This window comes from Notamacropus eugenii, chromosome 5 (genome assembly GCF_028372415.1).
Source record: "Notamacropus eugenii isolate mMacEug1 chromosome 5, mMacEug1.pri_v2, whole genome shotgun sequence".
NCBI classification, from domain to species: domain Eukaryota; kingdom Metazoa; phylum Chordata; class Mammalia; order Diprotodontia; family Macropodidae; genus Notamacropus; species Notamacropus eugenii.
In genome coordinates, this window is record NC_092876.1 from 21,131,313 (window position 1) to 21,150,406 (window position 19,094).

A 19,094-nucleotide genomic window follows, 5' to 3' on the forward strand; every position below is an offset into this window, starting at 1 on the left:
TGGGGTTCTGCCACGGGAGGAGGGGCCAAGATAGGGGCGGGATGGGGGAGGGGCGATGTCTTTCTCTAGGCCCTGGTCAGGCATTCTGCCCCCCTTCTGTTTCCGGTGCTGCGCGGTCCATATTTAGAGTGTAAGCCCCTGGAGGGCAGGGCCCCTCCGGTGCCGGGCACACACTAGGCGCTTAATAAGTGCTTCTTGCCCCATTTCTCCTCCAAAGGACCCTCAGAGGTGCTGCTGTGCCATCATCCCATTCTTACAGAGAAGGAAACTGAGGCAGAGGCCAGCAGCTGACCGGTGGAAGGCCGGGCCTCAGTTCTTTCCTCATGGGCCTGATTAGGGCTGGGAGGGGGAGGGGGTGAGACCCCCACAAAGACCAGGGTACCAGGGCAGGCTGCCTGGACAAGAATTCACAGACTCAAGCATTGTTGGGGTCAAGTTAAAGATTTATTAAGCTTTTCAGGGTGCAAGAATTCTTGGGGAACCTGCAACCTTAGAGGGGTTCAGGGAAAGTTTATATAGGACCTTCTATAGGAAACGTGCCAAATATGCCAACTACATGTTTTGGGGTGGGATTAGGGAGTGGTTAGTGGTCTGTTCTTAAAGGAACATGCGCTTTTGGTATGTACTGCGCAGGTATTTTACCCAAAATTTACTGGGAAATAGCCCAAGGTGGGGGACTACCTAGAGGAGTGGTTTTAGACCTGAAATGTCACTAAGTCCACTAGCAGTCAAGGCTGGCTCAGAAATACCAAGTTGCTCTCATCAATGTCTTGTTAGAGAAGATAAATGTAAGGGAGTGTATGTATGTCTAAGTCTAGGATGCATATGATTGGTCAGTGAGTAGTAAATGTCTTCATGACCCAGTGCACAGCCAAGCCAGTACACAGCTGGTTCAGACTAATAAGTTGTATAGGTACAGCTGGCTGCTGTATCAGGAAAGGAGAAAACAGTTGTTGTTGGGGCAGGCTGTGTCCTCAGGCTGGGGAGAAACTGCCTGGGATAGTATTTTGAGGCTAGGGAGAAATGTGATTTTTAAAGAGAAATGTGGTTTTAGAATTGGGGCCCAAGCAGATGTAGTGAAGCACCTCATCAAGCCCTGGGAAAATACTCCACCAGCTCTTTTGGGGAGCAAGGGGACCCCTCCAGGAGGGGAAAGCCTCTCCATACTTAGAGGAGTCTGGTGACACAGGGGACAGAACTGGGGTCAGATGTGGCCTCACACTCACCTGAGCTCCCTTGTTCTGATCTCTGACAAGGACCCCACAGTTCTCAAGACAGAATCAGAGACAGCTCTTGATGTGGCTTCTGTGCGCAGCACGCATCTTGTGACTAGTCCCACCCCCTTCCACTCCTCTCTCACCTGTCTCCCCTCCCCCTCCTCTCCAACCCAGGGTCACTGGCCTCCCGGCTGATGCTTGACCAAGACCCTCTATCCCCTGACCCTGTAAATGGCTTCCTCCCACACCTGGGCTCCCTGGCTTCCGTCCTGTCTCAGCTAAAGTCTCCCCCTCTGAAAACAAGCTTTGTCTGGTCCCTGACACTGCCTGAGCCTTCCCTCTCTGGGGTGCTCCCCCAACCACACTATACAGAGCTTGTTTGGACCCAGCTGGTGGCATGTTCTCTCCCCATTGGACTGTGAACTCATGGAGGGCATGCACTGTCATGTCTTCAACCTTCCTTTGCATTCCCAGGAGGTTGGCACAATGCTTGGCACGGAGGAGCCATTTTCTAAATACTTATTCACTTGACATAAGAAATGAGCAATGAGAGGGATCCAGAGAAACCTGGCAAGGTGTGTGTGACCAGAGGCAGGAGGCCATGAGCAGAACCAGGAGGACAATTTCTACTCTGCTCACAAAGCACACACAAAGGACAACATATATCCACCAGGATAAAACTTCCTTGACTCTCTGGGATTCCAGGTTTGCTGATGCTGGTCAGGTCTGTGGATGGCCTGTACTTACCTGGGATGAAGGTCTCTGGGTGCCAGGGGCCATTCCCTCTGGTTCTAGGCTCTGTCCTAGGAAAAGACTTTCGTCTCAACAAGCTGATCTGTGGAGGGAGAAGAATCTCAGAGTGGAGGAGACATTGTCTTTGCCTTCTCTTCCCAGGGTGGATGCTGACCTGCCAGGAATGACAGAAGGTGAGCTCTCAGAGCAGTTACAAAGAGTCCACCTCAGGAAGAGGGCAGCAGAGAGGGTCAGGCTTGGAAGTAAGCTTGGTCTGAGCAGAAAGAGGACTTGTCACCTTCTCTAACTCCTTCCCTTTGACCTCATACCCCACCCCTATCCTCCTGCAAAGACCAGCAGGCAGAAGGGGCTCAATGACCCCATACCCCGAGCTCTGCCTCCACCTGATAGCATGTGGCAGGGAACCTGGACAAGTAGCAGAAACAAACCCCACAACCAGGGAGGTCTGCTCCAGGTAAACCTGGAGGATACTCAGCAAGAGGTCAGAGTCCCAATGAAAAGGGCAGCCAGCAGAATTGGGGTTCAGAGAGGGGCCTTTGTTCAGACCTACCTGGCACCTGCATGTATGGAGCTGGCTCCCAAAATACAGAGAGATCTCAGCTTCAAGGCAAGAAGGCAGAGAATGAGAGAGATCTCATATCCTAGGGTTTTTGTTTCCAGCAAGCCAGATATTCTGGGTATGCCCTCCCAAACCCCAGAAGTCTTTCCTTGACCTCCCCACAGTCTCGTGGAATGACCCCTCCCTTTCTCTCCCTTTCCAGGATTCCAAACTTCACCCATGGGAGAGAATTCCACCAGGGCCACCACCCACCAGGCTGGTCATCTCTGAACTCCCCTCCCCCATTGCTCCACCCCCTCTCTCCCTCCCTCCCTTAGCCTACTCTGCAACTCCAACTATTCTCAGCAGAATCTCCTAGTCTTTCAGCTCTCCCCCTGCTACACTCATCTTCTGCCCCACAAGGTTATGCCCAGCCTACATCCCTCCTGGTTTTCCCAGCCACTCTGCTCCCCTGTTTTACCCCGACCTCCTCAACTGCCCCTTTCTTCTCTGCAGCCTAGACCCAGACCTGCTCACCCCCACCAAACTCTCCTCCAAACTGAAGACTTTTACCATTGTGAGAAACATGCTCACTCTAGAAAAAAACAATATTTGTTGTGAAGCCAGAAAAGTTCTCATTTTATTTTACACTTATTTTACATTCCTAGTGAATGGGTCCCTCCTGAATGAAGAGTATGCTTGCTCAGACAAATATAATACTTTATATGTGTTCCTTTTCCCCCAATTGTTAGAAATAATTGTCTTATAAAGAATTTCACCTGTCCATGAGTGAATTTAGAAAAAAAAAAGATTTTTTCTTTCACGTCATTTCTGACTTGGCCTTTAGCCTCTTGTGAAAAGGGCCAGGCAGAGGCACACCTCAAAGACAGTTACAAAAGCCCTTTTTATAATCCTCCTAATTCAGATTTCCCACCTTGCTCTCCACTGATTAGATCCAACCTCCTGAACCTCCCACTTCATGCTGTCCTCCCTGGTAAGTTCCATCTCACACAGCTCATTAAACTTTTACCTGATCAGAAGCCTAGTTCTGCTAGGTCATGCCTCTGATTAGCTGTCCCTCAAAGCTTCGAGGAGTTTTAATCCTATGGAAACAGAATTCCATCCTTTGTTTCCCACAAATTTCTTTTATTCAAATTTTGTTTCTGCATCTTTAAGACTCTCTCACTCTCTTTCTCATATGAACTCTTCCCCTTATCCATATCCCCTTTAAGTAGGAAGGTGGAGAGGTTGATCTGGATGCACTGTCAAACCAATGGGACAGTCCCCTTAATAGACACAGATACAGAAACCCAAAGGGAAACGATAATCAACAATCAGTTGTCTCTTGGAGACTCAGAAGTCTCATCTCCTACAGCTCTCTGGGAGGAAACATCATTTGATGAACTTTTCTGGTACTTGTTCCAGTCGTCTTCAGCACAGCATCTCAGGACTTCCTGTCATCTTCTTGTAGAAATCTGCTTTCTTATGTCCATTCTCCTGCAAATCTCCTTATTTCTCTATTCTTATAAAATCAAAATTGGAACATTGGCCAATTGTTCATTATTCATTCTCCCATCAGGAGGATGAGCTTCCACTATGGAATTAATAACAGGCTCCAATACATACATAAACACATGGAGTACCGAATTTTAACACTGTACATTTCAAGTCATAAAACAACTCTAACTTCCGGTCCTGTTAGACTTCTTTTAAAGCATTTAAAAGGTAGACCACAAATCAGTCTTCTTTTAACATGAACTAATTGATATTAATTAAGTGTATGTAAGGAGGACTTTGTTATCCTTTTACAATTCAGCTTCTCAGAATCCATGGCCATGGAAATGTCTAGTTTCCAGGTGTTAGATAGTAACTCTTAGAATGGTCTCAGAGATGCTAGATAGTAATTCCCAGAATCATAGTGACAGACAGTCCTACTGAGGCCATGCTGTGAGACATAATGTGTTAGTTAGCATGCTTGCCCAAAATGATATTAATAACGTTGACCTATGAGCTTAATAGTGCCAAGAGGCCTTCTTTGTCAGTGAGTGGTAAAAAAAACATGGGGACCCCATAGGGGAAACTTGGTGTGCCTCAACCAGCCCCCATTGAGGCTTGAGGGGATTTAGAGGAGTGCACAAGTGCCTTGATTGACCCCATAGAGACTATCAAGGGTCCCAGCTCCCGACGTGGAGACGTGCGGGAGGAAGGGGAGGTTGAGGGAAAGAAGTGCGCAGGCGCGGCCCCTCCTCCAGCCCTATAGGGAGGTGCGGAGGGAGGGAGTGCGCAGGCGCGGCCCCAGCTCCCAGCGCCGCAGGGGAGCCTCTCCTCCTCTTCCTTCCTCCCCGGGTAGCTGGAAGACCCGCGCGGACCCGTCTTGGGTTGGTGAGCGTGGGAGCAGCCGGACAAGCCTGGGCTCGGCTTATAGTGAGACTGCGTGTGCGAGAGAGCTGCCTGGGAGTAAGTGCGGGATGGCACGTGCGTGGGGGCGTGGGCTCCGGTGGGGGAGGGGCCGGGGCATCTGTGTGTGACTGGGGGGCCTTGGGGGGAGGGGCGAGGATGCCGTGGGGCCCCTTCCTTGGAGCAGCTGCTTCCTCGGGGGACCCCAAGGGGGCAGGGGGAGGGGCGGGGCTGGTGATTGGGGTGACCCCCTTCCAGCCCCTCCTCCAACCCCCCCAGACCCAGCTTTCTTTATTGTAAGAGGAGGGGAGCAGCCCCGCCCCCTCCCCCCCCCCCCCCCCCCGCAGGTGGCATCCTGGGGTGTCCAGGAGCCCTTTAAGTCCTGCTGCAGTCTGAAGACCTTGGGCCAGGGGCCTCAACCTTGTCCCGTGTGACCCTGAGGATGGAGAGGCCAGTGGGGGAGGGGTCCCCAGAGTCCCCCCTTCAGCCTGGGAGCAGGAGGGAGGGCTCAGGATTACGTCAGTCATCGGGACCCCTTTCCTGAGGCCCCTGGGGGAGGGGCTTTGACCTGGTAGAGAAATACTGTGACTTTTCCATTGCTGCCAGCTTCCAGAGGGAGTGATGCTGACCTCAGTCTGAGCATTTATTAAGCGCTTACTGTGTGCCAGGCACTGTGCTAGGAACTAGGGATGCTATCCCAGCAAAAAGAAATACACTCCCCTCACTTTTTTTTTTTGAGTTGTTCTTCAGTCCTGCCCATCTCTCTGTGACCCCATCTGGAGTTTTCTTGACAAAGATCTTGGAGTGGTTTACCATTTCCTATTCCAGCTTATTTTACAGATGAGGAAATGGAGGCAAAGTGAGGTGCCCAGGGTCACACAGCCAGGAAGGATCTGAGGCCAGACTTGAACTCCAGGCTGGCACTTTATCCACTGTGTCACCTCACTGCCTGCTCTGTCCTCAGGGAACATCCCTTCTAAAGTGGGGGAGGGAAAGAGAACACCTGGAAGGACAAGTGAGAAAGGGAAGGCAAGGAAGAGCATGGAGGGGAGTGAGGAGGAAGGGAGAGAAATCCCTGGGGTGACCAGACTTGGGGGAATAACCCAAGTGGGATTCAAGTCTTGGGTAGAATTTGGAAGCCTGGGTTGAGTCTAGGACAGAAGGACAATAGCAATGATATTGCAGATAATGGCAGGCAGAGTTTGGGGAAGAGAGGCAGGAAGGGTTCTGAGGTCTTGGCCTGAGGCCATTGGAGGAAAAGGGGGCTTAAAGGCAGAGCAGGGTAGGGTGGGGCTCTTAGAACTGGGAGTACCCACCCAGAGCACCCTTGGAGCCTTAGCTTCCTTTCCTTTGCATGGGGATTACTCTGCCTTCTGACTGACCCCTTTGAGAAAGGTTATTAGGAAGTGCTGTAGGAGCTGGTTTTTCCAGCAGCCATTTGAGAAGACTAGACTAGAATAAAGCTGATTATTAACCCGTTCCAAGCTGTCTGACCATATTAAGAATGAATCTGTTAGAGTCTGGAGACCAAAACCCCCAGTGACTTCTGTATGTTATCTGTGAAACACTAAGTAACAGAATAATATTCTGATTTCACAAGTCACTGATGTAGTAACAGATGTCAAGGTTACATAGTTGTTTGGGCTAAAATCCTAAACTAAATAACTCAGTCTTATATTTACATCTTACTATTGTAACCTCGGATGTTCCCACATCAGTCTATTATTTAACAGATTTTGGTATTATGCTTACAAAAGTTTTGATTATAGAAATTTTCCATAAAAAAATAGGGACCTAACTAAGCAAGGGAACAACATTTCTCTAACTTCATGTCAATTCCAGGCAGAAGTTGTATAGACTACCAATTGCATGAAGTCAGGCTTAAAGTCTATCAGGTGTCATAGTGGGGAAATTAAGTCAGGAGAATCCTACCTCAGCTCATGCAGAATAGTTGTTCTCTCAAACTTCCCATGAGACACCCTCTGCCATTCACAGTTGTATCCCTCAGGGTTGCTGGCATCGTGGATCACTGGCTCAACAGCATTTCTTGATAATCATACCTGGAGTCAAACTGAGAATAACAGTTAATAGTCCCATAAAGTCTTGAATATCAAGTTCCAATAATCAGATTCAGATAGGACTATAATCTCACATTGGTTAAGGAACAACTTTAAAGTGAGCCTTAAGTACTGCATGCATTTCTACACTTGTTCTAGTTCCTATTAATTAACAACATAAAGTTAAATTTCTGATTTTTTCCCATAAAACCTTCTAGGTCTTTGGGTACTACAGAACACAGTTTAAACAGTTAACTTTTCCATGAGTGCAAAAGTAATCCCCAAGATATCTCCCTCAGGCATGCCAGCCTTAGTTTGTTCAATAATGATTTAACATTGTGTCTGTATCTTGATTTCTTTTCCCTTTATCTAATTATTTCTGTAACGTTCAGAAAGAATGTTCTAGGGATTTTCTTCTTTCACCTGACTATGGCTACCCATTCAGATTAAAACAGCAAGATTTCACATCCTTGCATTATGCTCACATTTTTCACTTACTACTTGCTTTGATTACAGAGACCTGCCATAAAAAGGAAAAACTAGGACCTGATTAGATAAGGTATCACAGCGTCCTACATGCATTAGCGCATCATCCTTATAACCAGACTCAGGAATACTGAAGTGGGCAACATTCCATTTATTTTTTAAAAAAATTAATTTATTTATTATTAGTTTTGAACAATCATTTCCACAAGATTTTGAGTTCCAGATTTTTCTCCTCATCTCTCTCCTCCCCCACCCTTATATGGCATGCATTCTGATTACCCTTCCCCCCTGTCTACTCTCCCTTTTATCATCACCCCTGTCCTCTTATTCCCTTCCCCCTTACTTTCTTGTAGGGTAATAGAGATTTCTTTACCCCATTGCCTATATTTTCTTTTCCAGTTGCATGTGGAAACAGATTTTAACATTTCTTTTTAAAACTTTGAGTTCCAAATTCTCTTCCTTCTTCCCTCCACACCCACCCTTATTGAGAAGACAAGCAATTTAATGTAGATTATACATGTGTAGTTATGCAAAACACTTCCATAATTGGTTGGTTGTTCTCCTCTGTTTTCGAAGAGGACCAAAATGACATCACCATGATAAAGTGAAATTTCAATGTGTCTGACTGTGGCTGATCAGACCAATATGAGCTCCAAATGTTCTACCACAGGTTGGGCACAGATAGTTTGTGAGAATATTGGGGAGATATCCCAGATTTGCGTATCCTGCATTTACTTTGTGCTATCTCAAATCTGCTTTGCTCAAAGAGCACAGCACCTTTTCTGATGTGGGCATGCCATGCTGAGTAGTGCTGTGCCAGTGTCTCCCATGTTGCACAGTCAAATCCAAAATTCTCAAGAGAGACCTTGAGAGTGTCCTTGTATTGCTTCTTCTGGCCACCATGTGATCACCTGCCTGCCCCTTGGGAGTTCTCCATAAAATAATATTTTTGATAAGCATATATTTTGCATTCAAACAACATGGCTAGCCCATCAGAGTTGTGCTCTCTGTAGCATAGTTTGAATCCTTGACAAAACACTTCCATAATAGTCATGTTGTGAAAGACTAACTACATTTCAGTCCATCCTATCTCACCCCCATATATTGTATTTTCAACTTTGACCCTGTCTCTTTTCCAAAGTGTTTGCTTCTGACTACCCCCTTCCCCAATCTGCCCTCCCTTCTATCATCACCCCTATCCTCTTCCTCCTTACTTTCCTGGCGGGTAAAATACCCAATTGAGTGTGTACATTATTCCCTCCTAAAGCCAAATCTGATGAGAGTAAGGTTCGCTCTTTTCCTCTCACCTTCCCCCTCTTCTCCTCCACTGTGAAACCTCACTCTACTGTTCCTTTTCTCCTCCCAGTGCATTCTTCTCTCTCACCTCTTAATTTTATTTTTTAGATATGATCCCTTCATATTAAACTCACCCTGTGCCTTCTATCTATCTATCTATCTATCTATCTATCTATCTATCTATCTATCTATCTGTCTGTCTGTCTGTCTGTCTGTCTGTCTGTCTGTCTGTCTGTCTATATTTCTTCCAACCCTAATAGTAAGCAAGGTCTCATGAGTTACAAATACCATCTTTCCATGTAGGAATATAACAGCTCAACTTTAATAAGTGTTGGGGTGTAAGCTCAGTTTTCATGTGGACAGTCTCGGGCAGGTAAAAGTGAGGACTTCTAAACCTCAGAGTTCTCACGAGGCCCCCCAGGGAACAGCTGGGGATTGAGGCGTGAAACACAGGCTATCTCGTGCATTTCCACCTCTTCTCAGTGGGAAACTTGCTGGAGAGCGCATCCCACCCTTGAGATTGGTCCGTGGTCTGAGCACACCTGTTGTTAATTAGCTAGGGGCTGAGAGCACTCACAGTATTCACGTGCAAACTATGTGGCTGGGAGAGCTTAAGTAGGGACAGGAAAGCCTGAAGGCTCTCTTCTGGATTCGGAGTCCCCTCCGGGGGCTCTTCTTGCTGCGGGGCCCTTAGAGGGAAGAGGGTCCCTCCCCTCTTCCACTCCCATCCTCTTGCTGTATGATCCTTGCCCCTTGGGAGGAGGAGGATTCCTCTCTCCTGGGGAAGAACTCACCCTGCATATGGATATGTAACTAAGACCCTGAATAAAGCCTAACCCTTGTTTGACTCTGGAACGTCTCTTCTCTCAACACGTTTATCCAGTTGGCCTCCGAAGACCTGCAAAAGGTGAGTAGACTCGGGTAGCTCATCAGCCTCTAGGCGGAACAAATAAGTCTCTTATGATTACTCTTTCCTGTTTACCTTGCCATGCTTCTCTTGACTTTTGTATCTGAAAGTCAAATTTTCTATTCAGCTCTGATCTTTTCATCAAAAATGCTTGAAAGTCTTCTATTTCATTGAATTGAATATATTCCATTGAAATTCTGTATTTTCCCCTGAAGTATTATACTCAGTTTGGCTGGGTAGATGATTCTTGGTTTTAATCCTAGTTTCTCTGACCTCTGGAATATAATATTCCAAGCCCTGTGATCCCTTAATATAGAAGCTGCTAGATCTTGTGTTATTCTGATTGTATTTCCATGATACTTCAGTTGTTTCTTTCTGGCTGCTTGCAATATTTTCTGCTTGTCCTGGGAATTTTAGAATTTGGCTACAATATTCCTAGGAGTTTTTTGGGGAGATCTTTTTCAAGAGGCAATGAGTGGATTCTTTCAATTTCTATTTAACTCTCTCCTTCTAGAATATCAGGGCAGTTTTCCTTGGTAATTTCTTGAAAGGTGATGTCTAGGCATTTTTTTCATGGCATTCAGGTAGTCCAATAATTTTCAAATTGTCTCTCCTGGTCAGTGGTTTTTCCAATGAGATATTTTTCTCCCTCTCTCTTTTTTTTTAAGTTTACATTTCAACAGACACTTCCACAAGATTTTGAGTTCCAAATTTTCTCCCCATCTCTCCCCTCCACCTACCCCAAGACAGCATGAATTCTGATTACCCCTTTCCTCAATCTCCCTTCCCTTCTATCACACCCCTCCCTTCTCTTATCCCCATCCCTTCTATTTTCCTGTAGGGCAAGATAGATTTCTATACCCCATTGCCTGTATATCTTATTTCCCAGTTACATATAAAAATAATTTTTAACATTCGTTTTTAAAACTTTGAGTTCCAACTTCTCTCCCTTCCTCCCTCCTCACCCATCTCTGCTGAAAAGGCAAGCAATTCAATATAGGTTACACATGTATACTTATGCAAAACACTTCCATAACAGTCATATTGTCAAATTATATTTCCCTTCATCCTATCCTGTCCCCATTTATTCTATTCTCTCTTTTCACCTTGTCCCTCCTCAAAAGTGTTTACTTCTAATTACCCCCTCCTCCCATTTGGCCTCCCTTCTGTCATCCCCCCATCCCCATCTTATCCCCTTCCCCTCACTTCCCTGTAGTGTAAGATAGATTTTCGTATCAAATTGAGTGTGCTTGTTATTCCCTCCTTAAGCCAAAATCGATGAGAGTAAGGTTCACTCTTTCCCTCTCACCTCTGCCATCTTCCCTTCCATTGAAAAAGCCTTTTCTTGCCTCTTGTATGTGGGATAATTTGCCCCATTTTATTTCTCCCTTTCTCCTCCCAATATATCCCCCTCTTACCCCTTAACTTTATTTTTTTAGATATCATCCCTACCTATTCAACTCAACCTGTGCCCTCTATGTGTATATAATCCTTCCAACTACCCTAATACTGACAAAAGACTTGAGAGTTACAAATATGATCTTTCTATGTAGGAATATACACAGGTCAACTTTAGTAAGTTCCTTATGATTTTTCTTTGATGTTTACCTTTTCATGCTTCTCTTAATTATTGTGTTTGAAAGTCAAATTTTCTATTCATCTCTGGTGTTTTTATCAAGAATTCTTGAAAGTCCTGTAGTTCATTGAATGACCATTTTTCCCCCTGAAGTATTATACTTAATTTTGCTGGGTCAGTGATTCTTGATTTGAATCTTAGCTCCTTTGAGCTCTGGAATATTATATTCCAAGCCTTCTGATCCCTAAATGTAGAAGGTGCTAGATATTTTTTCTTTTTTTAAAAGTTATTTTATTTGTTTTGTGTTCTACAATCACTTCCATATATCTTAGATTTGCCTCCCTCCCTTCCTACTCCCTCCCCAAGATGTCATGCAATCTTATCCTATTAAATACATTTTCACCCTATTCATGTTGAATAGAAGAATTATAATGAATGGGAGAAACCATAAAACAAAACAAAACATAATACAAAAGAAAATGGTCTGTTTCATTCTGCTATCCAATTCCGTAGTTCTTTCTCTGGATGTAGAAGGCTTTTTGCCTCAAAAATCCATTGGGAATTTTTTAAGTCCTTTAATTTCTATGAAGGACTAAGTCTGCAAGAAAAATTCTTTGCGCACTGTTCTTGTTGCTATGTAAAGAGTTCTCCTGGTTCCATTCACTCAGCATCAGTTCATATAAGTATGAAGTCTTCCTGTTCATCATTTCTTATAGCACAATAGTATTCCCTTACATTTGTATACCACAACTTGTTCAGCCATTCCCCAATTGATGGTCATCCTCTTGATTTGCAGTTTTTGGCCACCACAAAGAGAGCTGCTATAAATATGTTTGTACATGTGGGACTTTTTCCCATTTTTATGATCTCTTTGGGATACAGTCCTAGAAGCTATATTGCTGGGTCAAAGGGTATGCACATTTTTGTAGCCCTTTGGGCATAGTTCCAAATTGCTCTCCAGAATGGTTGGATCAGCTTACAGCTACACCAACAGTGAATTAGTGTTCCTACTCCCCCACATCTTCTCCAATATTTATCATCTTCCTGTTCTGTCATGTTTGCCAATCTGATAGGTGTGATGTGGTACCTCAGAGTTGTTTTGATTTGCATCTCTCTAATCTATAGTGATTTAGAGCATTTTTTCATATTGCTGTAGATAGCTTTAATTTCTTCCTCTGAAAACGGCCTGCTCATATCCTTTGACCATTTATCAATTGAGGAATGACTTGTATTCTTGTAAATTTGACTCAGTTCTCTATATATTTTAGAAATAAGGCCTTTATCATAGACAATAGTTGCAAAAATTCTTTCCCAGTTTTCTGCTTTCCTCCTGATCTTGGTTGCAATGGATTTCTTTGTGTAAAAACTTTTCAATTTAATGTAATCAAAGTTATCCATTTTGCACTTCATAGTGTTCTCTATATCTTGTTTGGTCAAAAATTTCTCCATTGTCCATAAATCTGACAAATACGCTATTCCTTGCTCCCTTAATTTGTTTATAGTATCAATTTTTATACCTAGATTATGTACCCATTTGGACTTTATTCTTGTGTATAGTGTCAGGCATTGGTCTTTGCCCAGTTTCCGTCACACTGTTATCCAGTTTTCCCAGCAATTTTTGTCAAACAGTGAGTTCTTATCCTAGAAGTTGGGGTCCTTGTGTTTATCAAACAGTAGATTGCTGTATTCATTGCCTGCTGTGTCTTGAGGACCTAGCCTATTCCACTGGGCTACCCCTCTATTTCTTAGCCAGTACCAAGTACTGCTTTATAATATAATTTGAGATTTGGCAGGTCCAGGCCACCTTCTCTAGCATTACTTTTCATTAGTTCCCAATATATTCTGGACATATTGTTCTTCCAGATGAACTTTCATATTATTCTAGCTCTAGAAAATAATTATCTCGTATTTGATTGGTATGGCACTGAATAAGTAAATTAATTTAGGTAGGATTGTCATTTTTATTATATTGGCTAGGCCTACCCATGAGCAACTGATGTTTTTGCACTTACTTTGATTTGACTTTATTTGTGCAAAAAATGTTTCGTAATTGTGTTCATATATTCCCTAGATTTGTTTCAGCAGGTAGACTCCCAGATATTTTATAGTGTCTACTGCAGCTTTAAATGGGATTTCTCTTTCTATCTCTTGCTATTGGGCTTTGTTAGCAATATATAGAAATGTAGATGATTTATGTGGGTTTATTTTATAACCTGCAACTTTGCCAAAGTTGTTTATTGTTTCAAGTAGTTTTTTGGTTGATTCTCTGGGATTCTCTAAGTATATCATCATATCATCTGCAAAGAGTGATAACTTAGTTTTCTCCTATTTTTTCATTCTTTATATTTTGTTTTATAATTACTTGGTCTCCTATAACTTCACTGGCTTCTCCTTGCCCAAATCAAATTGTCAAGGAGTCATTTTCTTTCTTAAAATTCTGGAACTCGGCAATTTATATTTTTTAAAATATTCATCCTTGAGAAATCATAAAAATGGGAAAGGGTCCCACATGTACAAAAACATTTACAACAGCTATCTTTGTGGTGGCCAAAAACTGGAAATCAAGGGGATGCCCATCAATTGGGGAATGGCTGGACAAGTTCTGGTGTATTAATGTAATGAAATACTTTTGTGCTATAAGAAATGATGAACAGGAAGACTTCAGAGAGGCCTGGAAGGACTTATATGAACTGATGCTGAGTGAAAAGAGCAGAATCAGGAGAACTTTGTACACAGCAACAACCACAGTGTGCAAGGAATTTTTGTGGTAGACTTAGTCCTTCACAGCAATGCAAGGACCTAAAAAAATCCCAATGGACTCTTGAGGCAAAATGTCTTCCACATCCAGAGAAAGAACTAGAGAATTGGATCCCAGAATGAAGCAGACCATTTTCTCTTGTGTTATGTTATGGTTTTTTTTTTGTTTTCATAGTTTCCCCCATTCATTTTAATTCTTCTATGCAACATGACTAAGGTGAAAATGTATTTAATAGGAATGTATGTGTAGAACCTATATAAGATTACATGCCATCTTGGGGAGGGAGTAAGCAGGGAGGGAGGGAAGAAAGGGAGGGAGGAGAAAAAAATGTAAGATATTTGGAAGTGATTGTAGAAAACTGAAAACAAATAAAATAGTTTTTAAAAAGATACCGTATCTCCTTTTCTGGCTAGTTGGCTTTTTAAAGTTATCTTTAAGAACCAGGGAAAAAAGCTTGACATGTGGTAAATATTGTAGAAATGGACTGTTGCTACCTCTTTAATTGACTGAAGTTACAACGCACTAAATATTGAGTTTTCAGTGTCATTAGATGTGATTACAAAAACTTCTAGGGTAGGAGGATAAATAATTTTGATAATAATATCTTTTGAAAATGCATTATATTGAATTGTTTTTTTTCTTGTATTATAAATTTAAAAAAGATCTAGGAGTATCATAAGGTAAACATTAAAGGCCATGTAAGGGACTCAAAGAGGTCAAACTATTTACCCTTTATGTGTGACTATGTTGTCAGTACCCTCAAGAATGTCACCATTACTTCAGTAGTTTGAAAGAAAGCTTAAGCTGAGTTGATTCTAAAATGGGTTGATTCTAAAAAATAAAATTGGGTAGGCAGAGGTAAAATGGAGAAGGTTTTAAACCCTAACAAGTCCTGAAAGGAAGAAGTGAGATAGAGGAAGTAGGTGGAAGTGGAGGGCTTGTAGTTCTGGAACCTTATTCTCAAGGGATTAACAGAAAAAATAAGACTATCTAAATCATTTTATTTTAGAAAAAGTAATTGAACTGGCCCCAAATGAGCTTCCTAAGAATAAAGCAACAGGACCAGATGGGTTTGAAGTGTAATTCTACCAAACTTGTAAAGGTCAGCTAATTCCAGTGTTTAATAAATGATTTGGAAAATTAGGCAAAAAGGGGGAACAACCAAACTTTTATGAAAAAAATGCAGTATTGATATTCAAATCAGGAAGAATAAAAAAGAAGGAAACTTATAGACCAATTTCATTAATACCTATGGATGCCAAAATATTCAATAAAATAGTAGGAGACTATAACAATATATTGCATGTTGTATATTTTGACCAATTGGGATTAAACCAGGAATGCAGGCGTGGCTTAACCTAAGGAAAATTAAACACATGATCTATTATATCAGTAACACAAATAACAAAAATCATATGAGCCTATTAATAGAATAAGAAAGAATAAGTTTTTGGTAAAAGAGAACACATTTCTATTACACTTCAAAGTATAGGGAAAATGGATTTTTCCCTAAATTGATAAAAAGTATTCAGCTAACACTGTCAGAAAGCATTACTTTTAATGGAGAGCAGCTAGGAACTCCAATAAGATCTGATGTTCAACAAGGATGGATGCCAATCACCAATATTATTCAATATTGTATTGGAAATACTAGGATAGCAATAAGAGAAGAAGAAGAAAAAGAAGCAATCAGACTAGGGAATGAGGTAATGAAAATCTCTCTTTTTGTGGATGATATGATGATATCCATGGCAAATCCCAAAGACTCAACTAAAAGTTACTTGAAACAATTAATTATTGTAGTAACATAGCAGGACATGATGTAAATTCATTTAAATCATCAGCTTTGCTATATATCACCAACAAAACCCTACAGGAATAGACAGTAAAGAGATACCCTATTCAAAAGAAGTATATACCAGGGGTAGGAAATCTGTGTCGTCAAAGTCACTTGTGGCCCTAGATCTAAGTCTTCAAGGGCAAACTTTTCACTGAATCCAAATTTCACAGAACAAATCTCCTTAATAAAAGGATTTGTAATGTAAAACTTGGACACAGACAAAAGGCAGCACCTAAGGACCTAGAAGACCACATGCTGCCTGGAGGCCACGGGTGCCCCACCCATGCTCTAGAGAATATAGAATTTCTGGAGGCACACCTGCCAGAAGAAAGCCAGCAAGTACCAGAACACAAATAGAAAAAACAAACCATTTTATAGAAATCAAAGCAGACTTAAATAATTGTTCATGGATGTGCCAGACCAATAACGTTAGAATGAAAAATTTACCTTCAATGCCATCTTAATGAAATTACCAAAACCTTATTTTACTGAGTTAGAAAAAATAATAAAATTCATTTGGAAGAATGAAAGAATAGGAAAAGAACTAATGAAAAATAATATAAAGGAAAGTAGCTTAGCAGAACCTAATCTTAAACTATAGTATAAGGCAGTAATTATGAAAACTCTCTTGTACTGGCTAAGAAATAGAAAAGTAAATAAATAGAACAGAGTGGATATACAATTTACAACAGCAAAAAAAAAATGGAGTAATCATTTCCATTTGAGAAGTGTAAAGACTTAAGATTTTGGGATAAGAATTCATTATTTGGGAAAAATCATTGGGAAAGCTGGAAAGAAGTGTGGCAGCAATCTGGCATAAAACAACAATTTATAGTTTATCAAGATAAGGTCAAAATGGATACATAACCTAGATTTTAAAGAGAGATATTACCAGAAAAATTGAAGATCATGGAACATGTTACTTATCAGTCTTATTGGATAGGTGAACAATTTATGAATAAACAAGAGACTTGGCAGAGAATGAGATATGATATAGATAATTTTGATTGCATTAAATTAAAAAAGGTTTTGTAGAAATTGGAGCAAAGTAACCAAGATCAGAAGGAAAGTAGAAAATTTTGGGGGACAATTTCATTTGAGGCTTCTCAGATAAAGTTCTCATATCTCAAGCACACAAAACATACAAAGATCTTTCTCAAATCTAAAAGAATATGAGCAATTTCCTAATTGAGAAATGGTCAAAGGATTTGGACAGGCAGTTTTCCAATGGAGAAATCTAAACAATTTATAGTCATATGAAAAAATACGCTACTACATCATATACCACAACTGGTCCAGCTGTTCCCCAACTGATCAGCATTCCCTCAGTTTCCAATTGTTTGCCACCGCAAAAAGAGCTGCTATAAATACTTTTGTCCATGTAGGGCTCTTTCCACTTTTTAAGATATCTTTGGCATACAGACATAGTAGCTGTATTGCTGCATCAAAGGATAAGCACAGTTTGGTTGCCTTTTGAGCATAGCTTGAAAATACCCTCCAGAATGATGTATTCAGTTCACAACTCCACCAACAATGCATTGATGACCCAGTTTGCCCACATCTTCTCCACAATTTATCATTTTCCTTTTCTGTCATTTGAGCCAATCTGATAGGTGTGAGGTGGTATCTCAGAGTTGTTTTAATTTGCATTTCTCTAATCAATAGTGCTTTAGAGCATTTTTTGATATGATTAGAGATAGGTTTAATTTCTTCATCTGAAAACTGCCTGTTCATATCCTTTGACCATTTTCCAAATGGGGAATCACTCATATTCTTATAGATTTTACAAAGATTTTTGTACATTTTGTATATTTGAGATATGAGAACTTTATCTGAAGAAACTGTATATAAAATCCCCCACTCCCAATTTTCTGCTTTTCTTCTCATATTCATTGCATTGCTTTTATTTGTACAAAAACATTTTTAATTTAATGTAATCAAATTTATCCATTTCGCACTTCACTCTCTTTCTTACCTCTTGTTTATTCATAAATTGTTCTCCTGTTCATAAGTCTAATAATTAACATGTTCCATGATCTTCAAATTTTCTTGTAATAGCTCTCTTTAGATATAGTTTTATATATCCATTTTGACCTTATGTTGATAAATAATGTAAAATGTTGGGCTATGCATAATTTCTGCCATACTGATCTCCAGTTTTCCCAACAATTTTCCTATTCCAAAATCTTAAGTCCTTACACTTGTCAAATACAAGGTTGCTTTCTGTATTTGCTGTTATAAATTGTGTATCTACTCTGTTCCATTGATCTACCTTTCTAGTTCTTAGTTTTTTCTAGTTTTGGTTAATTATTACCTCATACTACAGTTTAAGATCAAGTTCTCCTAAAACTCTTTCCTTTACATCATTCTATTAGTTCATTTCATATCCTTGACCTTTTGTTCTTCCAGATAAATTTTGTTATTTTTTCTAACTCAATAAAATAAGGTTTTGATAATTGGGATGGCATTGAAAGTACGAATTAGTCCAGCTAAAATTGTCATTCATGTTGTATTGGTCCTGCCAGTCCTTTAAGAATTAATATTACTATAATTATTTAAATCTGATTTTATTGTTATAAATTTTTTTATATTCATATTCATATAGTCCCTGGATTTGTTCTGGCAGGTGTCTCCCCAGGAATTTTATATTGTCTAGAATTGTTTTAAATGGGGTATCCCTTACTATCTCTTCTTACAGGGATTTGTTGGTGATATATATAGGAATGCAATCCCAATTTATGTGGGTTTACATTATATCCTTCTACTTTGCTAAAAATATTAATTTTTTCAACTAAATTTTGAGGTGGCTCTTTGGGATTTTCCATGCATATCCTTGAATTATCTGCATCTTTTTCTTCTCTTATTACTATTCTAGGATTTACAATACCATACTGAATAATATGGGTGACAGTAGCCATCCTTGAACATTAGATCTTACTGGGAAGGCTTCTAGCTTAACACCATTACAAGTGATGCTTACTGATGGTTTTTGGCAATCGCTTTTTATCAATTTAATATAAAATCCATTTTTACCTATGCTTTCAAATGTTTTTTAATAGAAATGAGTATTAATTTTTTTCAAAAGCTTATTCTTCAGCAATTGATAGATTCATATGTTTTTTTTTATTCTTACTATAAGTCACATGAATATTTTTGCTTAAGTTAACCCATTCCTGCATTCCTGGTATAAAACCCAATTGGTCAGAATATAGAATCTTTGTATTATTGTAATATTATATAATATTGTAATCTCCTAGCTAGTATTTTAT